The sequence below is a fragment of the Eriocheir sinensis genome, chromosome 42 (genome assembly GCF_024679095.1).
Source record: "Eriocheir sinensis breed Jianghai 21 chromosome 42, ASM2467909v1, whole genome shotgun sequence".
Lineage (NCBI taxonomy): Eukaryota > Metazoa > Arthropoda > Malacostraca > Decapoda > Varunidae > Eriocheir > Eriocheir sinensis.
In genome coordinates this window covers 4,550,607-4,562,729 of record NC_066550.1, presented here as the reverse complement: position 1 = coordinate 4,562,729, position 12,123 = coordinate 4,550,607, and the positions used below count along the sequence as shown (strand labels likewise).

Below are 12,123 nucleotides of genomic sequence, written 5' to 3'. Positions count from 1 at the left end.
AGCCAAGCTCTTTACTGCTGTCTCCTACCATCACTACCTTGTTCCTGCCACCCCTGCTTGTTCCTGCTACCGGCACCAAGTGTGATTGTGTGTGGATATCAATACACGGCTCGGAAGCAGTTTGTGTTTCACCTTCCTCCCAACCATCTCCATGAGAAGCAGTATTTTGTACTTTCATGCTAATATTTCTGTAGTAACTTCACTGAATGTTCAGTAAAGTACATGCTAATATTTCTGTAGTAACTTCACTGAATGTTCAGTAAAGTACATGCTAATATTTCTGTAGTAACTTCACTGAATGTTCAGTAAAGTACATGCTAATATTTCTGTAGTAACTTCACTGAATGTTCAGTAAAGTACATGCTAATATTTCTGTAGTAACTTCACTGAATGTTCAGTTTCATTCTGAATGTCAACAGACTGTAGGAGTGGGACAGACAACCTTTTTCAAATTTCATCTGATTCTGAATCAGAAAATATGACAAATATGAAGCTACAGTTGCAGTCATGGATAAATGAATTCTGAGGTACACATACAGCTGTTGATGATAACCTCAGGACACTAAGAGACTCATTCCATGATTTGCCAAGTAGTCCTCGTACCCTGCTCCAAACAACTCAGTTAGTACCTACTGAAAAGATTACAGGTTTGACATATGCATATCTTGCTGTAAGGGATCAACTTCTTGTTACCTCAAAGAAATATCCTTCAAGTTTGTTGGACACTCTGATTTGAAACTAGCCTTAAATATTGATGGTATTCTCATCTTTAAAAGTACAAATGAGGATCTCTGGCCAATCCTTTGTGCAATAATGAACTTGACACCTTTGGCAGTGTTTCTAATCGCTCTTGCCTTTCGAAATTCAAAGCTAGATAACAATGATTTTCTTCTTGATACATTGAAAGACATGAAACAAATTCTGCAACATGGTGTACAGTATGGAAACATGATTTACACTGTTACACTAAGTTGCATAATATGTGATGCTCCAGCTGAAGCATTAGTGAAGTCAATAAAGTTACATTCAAGATATTATGGTTGTGACCACTGCACCCAGAAAGGTCTGCGAATAGGAAGGATGACTTCTCCAAAGAGGGATGGCATCATTCTGAAAACAGAAGAGTCTTTCAGAAGCCAAACAAAGCAGACCATCATTAAGGAAGATCCCTTTTCTGTGATTTGCCAGTAGATAGGGTTAAAGCCTTTCAATGTGATTATATGTGTCATGCCCCAGGAGCTGTATTTTCTTTTTTTCTATTTTCCTACACGTCCTCTGCATGTATCGAAACACACAAGAAATTAATCAAGACAAAGTAAGGGTATTCACTGGCTGCCTTGGATTTGAACCACGACAAACGTGACGGAGAGCCACTTCTTTTATGTAGATTAATTTCTGTGTGTTAAGACCTTTAGACTGTGACCCATTTTGGTGCACTATTTCACAATGTCCCCATAGACATACCTCAAACACTTCCCATTTTCTATTACCCTCGGAGTATGGGCCATCCTACCTGTTACCCCTTTGGGGAAACTCAACAGAACTGCAGGAGAGAATTCCACCGCTGCCACCACTGTCATGCCCCGGGAGTTTCATTTTCTCTTTTTCTATTTTCCTACACGTCCTCTGCGTGTATCGAAACACACAAGAAATTAATCAAGACAAAGTAAGGGTATTCACTGGCTGCCTTGGATTGAACCCGCGACCAACGTAACGGGAGAGCCACTCCTTACCGAGTCGGCCAAAGAGGTACCCCACTGGCTAAGTGGGTTCTGGGAGGCTCGTTCATCAGGCAAAGTCGCCACACTACACATGCACGTGGCCTGCCTTGTTGCTATGAAAACGAAACTTCTAAGTTGGATAAGGGGAAAACCTGGAGTTAGAATATCAACACGTCAAGTGGAACAATTTAGCCAGGGACTAATTAATCATCAAAAGTTCATTCCTACAGTATTTGCAAGAAAGCCATGCAGCCTGGCAGTCAAAGATAGATGTAAGCCTACTGAGTTTTGACAGTTCCTTCTGTTAACTGGAAATTACATGATACTCATACATTGATTTATCATTCATTATCAACATACAGAATCCCAGTCCAGAGAGAGCCGCTGCAGAAGGGTACTAAATCCTCACGCACTGGCCCAGCCAATGAGATACTAGTCGCACCACGTGACGTTAGAGCGTCTGCCCAATCAGTGAGCTAGTTACACAGCGTCTTACACCTGCACACTCCCACTGCATCAGTCCCTCCCATGGACTACCACAATGTTCAACTCGTGTTTGTGGGTTTGTTTATCGTGAATTTTTGCCTTCATATCGGATTATTTTTGCAGAGATGGTGATGTTGTGGATGCCCCTGCAACCCCTCCATTCCCTCAGAAAATTGCCAAAGGAGTGTGGCAAAGGCTAAGCAAAACTGTAGGGAGGCCTACATCAGCTCTGCCAACCAGCATCTGACAGTGAAGACGTGGTCATTAACGAGAGCGTCAATGAATGGGGCAAGTTGAGAAAATAAAAGAGGGAGATGTCTTAGAGTGGCCTAATCCCATCACCATGGCCAACATTACAGTACAGTACTTTACAATCCTATTCATAATAGCTCCAGATTGCAAGAAGACAATCTACGGAGAGTGCAGTTGGTAATTCGATGGTAAATGATTAGAACTTCTTAATGTACAGCAATGAATAGTTGAGTTCCTCAGTTTTTTTCAATACAATAAATGTTATTCTAGGTGCAATGGTTGACTTGAAGAGCAAATCATTCCCCAATTTTCCCAATCTTTGACTGTGTTTTCTGGCAAATATACTGTTTTTGGCAGTTAGTACCCTTCTGCTGCACTTCAAATACTTACTTATTAACACATCTTGGTTTTGCAGGAACATGGAATACTTATGAAACAACTGAAAGAACAAAACTGTCCAAGCAGGAACCACTGACTCAGTTATGGAACTCTAACAAATTACATTTTAGCTTGTGGTTAGAATAAGCATGTGCATGGTGCTGGAAGATGACCCTTATGCATGGGTTCAAATCCCCAGTATCCTCCAGTGAGATTTCAAGGGGCCATGGTGACCAGGAGGTAGAGTCCACGTGCTAGTGTAGTGCGGCGACTATGCCTGCTGAACGAGCCTCCCATAACCCACTTAGCCAGTGGGGTACCTCTTTGGCTGACTCAGTAAGGAGTGGCTCTCCCGTAACGTTGGTCGCAGGTTCAATCCCAGGAAGCCAGCGAATACCCTCTCCTTGTCTTGATTAATTTCTCGTGTGTTTCGATACACGCAGAGGACGTGTAGGAAAATAGAAAAAGAGAAAATGAAACTCCCGGAGCATGACAGTGGTGGCAGCGGTGGGATTCTCTCCTGCAGTTCCGTTGAGTTTCCCCGAAGGGATAACAGGTAGGATGGCCCATGCTCCGAGGTTAATAGAAAATGGGAAGTGTTGGAGGTATGTCTCTATGGGGACATTGTGAAATAGTGCACCAAAATGGGTCACAGTCTAAAGGTCTTAACACACAGAAATTAATCTACATAGAGGGGAAAGTCATGTAGTGCGGTGACTATGCCAGATGAACGAGCCTCCCATGACCCACTTAGCCAGTGGGGTACCTCTTTGGCCGACTCGGTAAGGAGTGGCTCTCCCATCACGCTGGTCGTGGGTTCAATCCCAGGCAGTCAGCGAATACCCTTACCTTGTCCTGATTTATTTCTTCTGTGTTTTGATACACGCAGAGGACGTGTAGGAAAATAGAAAAAGAGAAAATTAAACTCCCAGGGCATGACACTGGGTGATCAGTGAGCCTGATGCGTGGGATCCAATCCCTGAGCCTCCGTGGGCAGCTGTACAGGCAAATCCCTCCTGGCCCAGCCATATCAGTGTACACTCTTCTCAAGTAGAACTTCAGCATAATTAACAGAAAAAAGAGCTGTCGCCTCTAAGATATTTTAATGATTTCTTATTTCGGTAACTAATCAATTTGCATAATTATCTAATTGTAATAATTAGTTATATAAAATTATATACATAATTATAAGTAATTTGATTTTTATGGATCAATGCTAACAAAATTTTAAAAGTACATTTCAGATATACCTGTATCTTTTTTGCAGGTGCCTACTGCCACACCATCCACTAATTAAAACTAAGAAACCTATCCCTTAGTTCAATAGATCTCTGTTAAAGGCACAAGTAACTCTCGATTTACGCAAGTTTGGTTTACGCGTTTTTGAAATAACGCGGGGTCCAAAATCCAAATAAATGTTTAATTTACACGTTTTTTTCACTTATACGCGATATTTTATAGAGTGGCCACCAGATGTCTCACGCAACTGGACTCACAAGGCGCCGCGGCCACACAGCTGACCTCAGTTCTTCCCGTGTGCCACATGAACAACAATACAGTACCCACGCTGCCACGCTACTCAACAATAGGGGTGGGCAGGTACCGGTACCAGTACAGGTACTAACGGTACCAGCTATACGGTACGGTACCAGTACCAGACTGCTCGGTACCGGTACCAGACGGCTCAGTACCGGTACCAATACCAGCCAGTCACTCCTGGTGTCCCTCATTTCTTCCTCACACGAGTGAGGCTGAGTGCCTGAGTGGATATCTCGGTGATATGGATACTCTCTCTCTCTCTCTCTCTCTCTCTCCCTCTCCACTGAATGAATATTTATTTTTCGATAGAAAACTACCTCTTGTTTGATTTACATTGATTTTGATTTACGCGACCTCTTCAAGGACACAATTATCGTGTAAATCGAGTTACCTGTATCTGTTTCAAGGGTTTACCTCAAAAAATATAGAAAGCACGGCCTTTTTAATTGTATCACATGGTATCATATATGTACGTAGATAAATTGGGTATTTAACCCTAAGAGAATGAGTGGCAATATATTTCTCTGGATGCTGTGCACGGGGAAAATTTAGACATTTAAAAGAGGTGGAAATGATGTCTTTCTTCTTTGTAATAATTGTATATTCATCTACGTAGTATATATGGTGCTGTAACAAAACTTTTCTCCTAATAATAACAAAAAACGTTATGACAGCCGAAAATATTGCTCATTTTCTCGTGGCCATGACGTGTCGCATGGAAGCACCCCACTCTCTCTCTCTCTCTCTCTCTCTCTCTCTACCTACTTGCCCCTCCCTCCTCTGTCAATGTCACTGACATTGCAGTCATCAGTCACTGTCACTTTGATTCGCCCGTGCTCTACTTCCGCCCGGAGCAGAAGAACTGTTTGACATGTCACAAGACACGACAGATGTATTCCGAACAAAAGTGAAAAATGATCTGTGGCCTTTGGTAGGTCACGCGCTGAGGTGAATGAGTGTGTGTGTATAGATGCCAGATGCCTCCACCATTCTTCTGAATCAAGAACTGGCGGTATATTTGAAACGTTGGGAGCGGTGTGATTTTTTTATATATATATATATATATATATATATATATATTTTTATAGATATATATATATATATATATATATATATATATATATATATATATATATATATATATATATATAAGATCTCCGTACGGGTGGGGCGTGCGGTAGCGCACTTATAGAGTCACCTCTCAATTAAAGTGAGTTTAAATAATGCGTTTTTGGTTTAACACAAGTTGATATTTAAGGAGATACGTTTAACAAACGAGATATGTTCAATTTAACACGAGTTTCATCGATGACATCACCGCGCGGAGACGCTGTCTTTCTCGGAGAAAGACAGCGTCTCCGTGCGGTGACGTCATCGATGAAACATTATTAATTCATTAGTAGGTCACGGAAACAACAAAATCACACATTCTCATTTTATTTAAATTCACCTTCACCTGCGTCGGCCACCGTCCCTCATCACCCTGCACTCCCGTCTCCAGCCACTCCCTTCACCTCCGCCACTCTGCCTCACTTGCCTCCTTCCTCTGCCTTTGACTACCCATGCTACTGGTGACAAAGATAACTCCTTTAAGTTAAAGTTTTCTAAAGAAAGAATTGCTACATTACATTTGTAAGTCACCGACAACAAAAACTCCCGTCTGCCTCTCTCTCGTCTGCCGAATCCTCACCCCGCTCTCCCTCCTCCCTCCTCACCCCGTCCTTCCACCTCCTCACCCTGTCCTTCCACCTCCTCACCCTGTCCTTCCACCTCCTGTGAGGTGGAAGGACGGGGTGAGGAGGGAGGAGGGAGAGCGGGGTGAGGATTCAGCAGACGAGAGAGAGGCAGACGGGAGTTTTTGTTGTCGGTGACTTACAAATGTAATGTAGCAATTCTTTCTTTAGAAAACTTTAACTAAGGGGAGTCATCTTTGTCACCAGTAGTCAAAGGCAGAGGAGAGGCAGGAGGCAGGTGGAGGTGAAGGGAGTGGAGTGACGGGAGGCAGGGTGATGAGGGACGGCAGGAGGTGAATTTAAATAAAATGAGAATGTGTGATTTTGTTGTTTCCGTGACCTACTAATGAATTAATATATTTCTTTTTTAAGGTTAGAGTAACAAAATCCCAAAAATAGGCAGACTTTCCCAGTGTCCAGGAATGTAACCCCCTATTACCATTGTTTCCTATGGGGAAATTATGTTTAAATAACGCGACATCTCCAGGAACGTAACCCTCGCGTTAATCGAGAGGTGACTGTATATACGATTGCCGTAATGTAAGGGTTAATGGTATCATATACTATCATATATGTACGTAGATAAATTGGGTATTTAATGGTATCATATACTATCATATATGTACGTAGATAAATTGGGTATTTAATGGTATCATATACTATCATATATGTACGCAGATAAAGTGGGTCAGAAAATGTTTTATTACCTGTATTTACCGCGCCAGCGCATCTCGGAGGTCTGAGCTCCCATGCGTGGTAGGTGCTCTTAGCAGAAAAATCACCAAAAATTGTTTTTTTCCAGATTTTTTTGAAATTTTCTACACCACTGGTTCATTCCTAGCTGGAAACTCTGGACCATGAGTCAGAGCCATGGGGTGCTCGCTGCTTCCTCACACGTCTCAGCTATAAACCCACCTTTGTCACCCGTGGGTATACAGCATTTCCCTGCAGAAACCTCGTAGTTTTCGTGCTTGAAAACATGCCTCGACCTTCAAAGAAGGCCCAGAGGAGGAGAGAATGCGCTATAGCTGCCAGGAGGAGGCAGCTAAAGACACGAGGAACCTCTATAGCCACTACAATATCCAAGCCTGGTGTTGAATGTTATGACGCCACGACCACCTCTGCTCCCCCACCAACACCTCCACCCGAGACCCGCCTCCCTATCATGATGTCGCCACTACATCTACAGCATCTACATTATCATCTCTTCCACCAACACCAGCTGAAAAAGAGGAGACTACAACATCATCAAGACGGCAACGACTACCAGTATTGGAAAAATGCTTCACCATACCACCAGCTGATGAAGATGAAAAGTGCATCATCATAAGTAAGCACTGTTTGGAGGAGATGATTTCAGAAATCAGATGCAAGGATTGTGGAGCAGACCTGCAACTAAAACTGAAGAGTACAAACTTAGATGCAGACCTACAGATGGTGTGTCCTTGCTGCGAAAGGGTTGCTTGTCACACGGCACCCCACACCACACCTCCACTTACAGATCAGCAAACCTTCACCGAGAGCACTCTCTCTGTCGTCTACGAGTCTCTTATAAATGACATGGGATTTGCTGGTTTCAACTGCCTTGTTAGCAGCTCTGAAGATGCCTCCCATCTCTACAAGACCTTACGAACGACATGCAAACTAACTCTATGAGAAGATGCAGGACCACTTCCAGGAGATGATGCCAGAGGCCTTCAATGTTATTCCTCACAATTCTGAAGAGCTATGACAGTTTCCTGACCAAGCTGGCCTTATCAACATGGAATGCACCTTTGACGGCACCTGGCTGACATGCGGCCACAGCTCTCACATCTCCATGGGTATGGCTGTTGAAATGGAGAATGGCCTGATTGTGGACATGGAGATAGTCTCCAACTACTGTTGGTCCTGCTATGTGAAGGAAAAGAAACTCAACAGAGAAAAATTTAGAAAATGGCAGGCAATGCAGCTCTGCAATAAAAACTTTGATGGGACTGCTGGAGCTATGGAGGTGGCAGTGGCAGTGAGGATTAGGCAGAGATCAACCCAGTGTGGATTTCGTTACACTACCTTCATTGACGATGGTGACTCTAAGTTGTGCCCTACGTGAAGGGCGTGATCCCTACGATGTCCCTGTCCACAAGGAGGAGTGCATCAACCACGTCAGCAAGAGGCTGGGCACACGGCCTATGAAGATGAAGAAGGAGAGAGTCGAAACAGTCACGACGCAGAAGGGCACCAAAAGGAAGACGAGTGAGCTCGGAGGTGCAAATATGCTCAATGATAAGGTGTCTGATGCCCTCGCCAGCTACTATGGCAAGGCAATACGAGACAACATCAAAATGAACACCGATAAGATGCGCCGTGCCATCTGGGCCTCGTCCGATGAGCATCAAGGCCATGCTTTATGCCCTGATGGAGGTACTTCACGGTGCTTAATCAAAAAGGTGAAAGCAAAAAGAAGTGCCCCCAAGTCACCTCAGCAAGTCTGTATCTTAGAAAAATTCCTTCGGAAAAGCTGGAATACATAAAGGCCATCTACAGAGACTTGACAGACAAGACGTTACTCAGCAAATGCATCAAGGGATGAACTCGGGACATCAATGAAAGTATACACAGGAAGATGTGGAGAAAGTGCAGCAAAATAAAATGTGCTGTTCGTCGTACAAGTCACTGCGCTGGAGCACAACTTTGGTTTCCAAGCACCTTTTCTCCTTCTCAAGCTGGGATTCCCTTTGTCTCCCCATACCTTTTCTGCCTTGAAACATCAAGATTCAGCAGCAGCAAAAGTAAAGATGACACAAAAGAAGAAAGGGAAAGCTTCCAGTGCTGACTACTCGCCTGCTGGCTTCTAAACCCCAAATCCGGCAACAATGAGGGAGCTGGCACCTCCTGATTACCCCATCAAGACTGGATAATATCCTTGTAAAAGGAGGGGACCGGATGCCTGGGAGTAATACTTTATGCAGAAAACTCTCTGACACCTGTACAGCCTCCAGCACAGTTCATACAAAGTGATATAGATCACAATCTAGGAAAGTGGCTTTTTCTTGATTCTAAAGTTGCTCGCACATAATGAGATATAACTTCAAAAGTTCTGAATGTATCTAAAACTTTTTTCACCAAAAGAATGAGTGTAAAAAGATGTAAATTTCCCGGCCAAATTTTTGTTGTATATATCTTCAAACATTAGTTATGGAATTCTGGAATTCTTTGTACGATTTTTAAAAAAATCCCCACTTTTATATATATCTTATAAAAAAAAATGTCCAGATGCAAGCAATACAATGTTGTATATTGTAAATATTGTAAATGTAAATTGGATATGAACTTTGCAACTAGTTTCATTTTTTTAAGGGTGGAAAACTGAAAAAAATATAAAAAACTGAAAAACTATTCTTTGAATTCTGCTGAAAATTGCACAGACCAATCTCGGAACAATCCCAATTAACATATGCATTAATAACAAAAATTGGCCTAAAAATAAAAATAAAATAAAATTACATTGAAATGGATATCTTAAGGGAATTAATCGGCTTTTATTTTTCTTTCCGTGAGCAAGATTAATTATAGTGTTTGTGGCTACTGCACGCTTAACTTTATCACACCTGTACTTACTGTAAACAAAAAATGCATTTTATTCCTTCCTAATTCAATGTTGATATGAAAGCTTATTTGACAGACTTCATTATGAGCTTATATTACATTTTTGAAGTTTTAACCCCTTGAATGTGGATTTTCTACAAGAAGGCATCACCTAGCTACAGAAATTAAACAAAAAGTGACTGCTACATTTCAATGAAGAAAAATGTAAAGTCCTGCACCGTGGGAGGGGAGATATCCAGCATACCAATACCACATGAGAAACACTCCACTGTCCACCACAGAGGCAGAGAAAGATCTGGGAGTATATGTTAACAGGCTACCAGTGAAGGCCAAATACAGTCATACCTCAGTTTTCGAGTGCCTTAGTTTATGAGCGTTTTGATTTATAAGCAAAAGAAAATCACCAAAAATGCCTTGGTTTACGAGCAATGACTTGGTGTACGAGCATCCTGTTTGTACGAGTCAAGACATAAGCATGAGTTCCCACTGTTCGCCGCAAGATGAGAGCACTCAGAGCGGAAAGCAATGGGAATAGCTTCTCAAGAGTCAAGATGGTATCACACTGGGCCTTTTTCCTCTAACCACATTGGCAGCATATGCAACAGGCAACTATAACTTTAAGCCGCCATCTGGTGATCAAAAATTACCCCAGCACGAGCAAGAATTACCCAAATCTTGCGAAATTCTTGCTTTTCTTGTTCCCGCACGTCAGATTCTCAAGAAGTCTCCCCAATTTTTGGCAAGAATCGTGGTGTCGCAAGCCACGGCAGGGCTGGCGTCACAGGTAAACACACCGCGCCGCATCCCCTTAGGCCTATGGCGATGACCATTTCCTGAGCTTTTTATGGGTAACCCTGCCAGGTGGGGGTGGATATAGAGTTCAAGAGTTTACTGTTGTGTTACGGCTGCACCATAGACCATTTGTAAGCATCATTGTAGGAAAAGTAAGAACTTTCTGGTATGAAAACATCATCCTTATTAGAAACAAGAAAGTGAAATGATGCCAGCCACTGGTTAATATTTTGGAGAGAAAAAGGACATTTTAAGGAATTTCGTCGCATGAGGTGATGCTAAGTAGCTACAGAAATGCTCTTAATGATCTGTAGATCTCGTAATTGTAGCTAAATCAACGCTTGTTGTCCCAGATGAGTAACAAAATGAGAAATTGTGTTGGTTCATCTAGTAATATGGACAAGCAACAGCACTCTGGCAGATCACGAGAGGGAGGTGGAAAACAGTCTCAAGAAAGGGGGGTCATTCTTGATCGCAAGATATCGATAGATAACGCGCGACACACATGACTAAGGTCAGTTGCCCATATCCACAACGTAAGCAAACCAGCCGCCCTGTACTCACATCTTTTGACCAGCAACGCTTTGTATCGCTTCTTAGGTCCTCCTCCTCTTGGTCCTCTATTCATGGCCTTGTTTGCAAAAGTAAGGGCTGTTGTGGCTTGTGCTGGTGTCACTCAAATTATGGATTTGATGCTACAGTTAATTTAAAGGAAAAAGCCATTTTGGGTACCTATGATCATGGCTTCAGAGATGGGGGGGACAGGAGTGTTTACCCAAACCAACAACTCGCTCCTAGTTGGGTGCACAGGCATATGCGGTTGCCCCTTGCTGCAACGCCTTGAGGAAAATGCCCAGTGTGACACTGCCTTAGTTGGCTTTGCACACTCGCAGCGGTAGCACCACGTGCACATGTCCACATACGTTTGTGTTCTATTGTGTGATCTTTGTGTTTTCAGCACTATAATTAATTTTAGTCAGAATAAAATAACATCTAAAATGATTTTTGTCAATATTTTTTGTGATATGGGATGCATTAATGGGATTCCCATTAACTTAAATGGGGAAATTCGTCTTCGTTTACAAGTGTTTTGATTTGTGAGCAAAATTCCGGAACAAATTAAACTCATAAACCAAGGCATGACTATACGTGCCATTCACAACATATGAGTTAAAGCTTAATAGAAGCATATATATTTAGAAGAGATGGGTAGGCGGTGGCTGAGTGGTTAGCGTGCAGGCCCCACATTCACCGCGTGATGGACGACGGGTTCGAATCCGCCACAACCACCTGGGATTTTTCAGTAACCACCGAGTGGCTTAAGACTACCCACATGCTGTCGTGAAGACCATCCATTAACCCAGACTGTAGAGGAAACCGTCCAAGTGAATCAAGAATGAGCTCCGGGGAGCAGCATGAACCAAGAAAAGATGGTGCCACTATAAAACACTTGCCTGAGCAAAGATGGGCTCTGGCCGACTACAATCCAGGCGCCTCAAGAAAGCCTACTGACGCTATAAGCTGGCACATAAAAAAAAAAAAATAAATAAAAATAAATAAAAAATTAAATCATATTCTAAATGAAATTGTGAAGAAGTATTCAGTAAAGACAGGTTAAAATTCCTAATCTGGTG

The 12,123-nt window shown here is 42.5% G+C and overlaps 1 protein-coding gene across 4 annotated transcripts in view; it reads right to left on the bottom strand.

Moving 5' to 3' along the window:
- The window catches only part of LOC127009841 (uncharacterized), a 138,329-nt gene that overhangs the window by 115,445 nt on the left and 10,761 nt on the right, over positions 1 to 12,123 (bottom strand). The gene's annotated exons all lie outside the window — the stretch shown is intronic.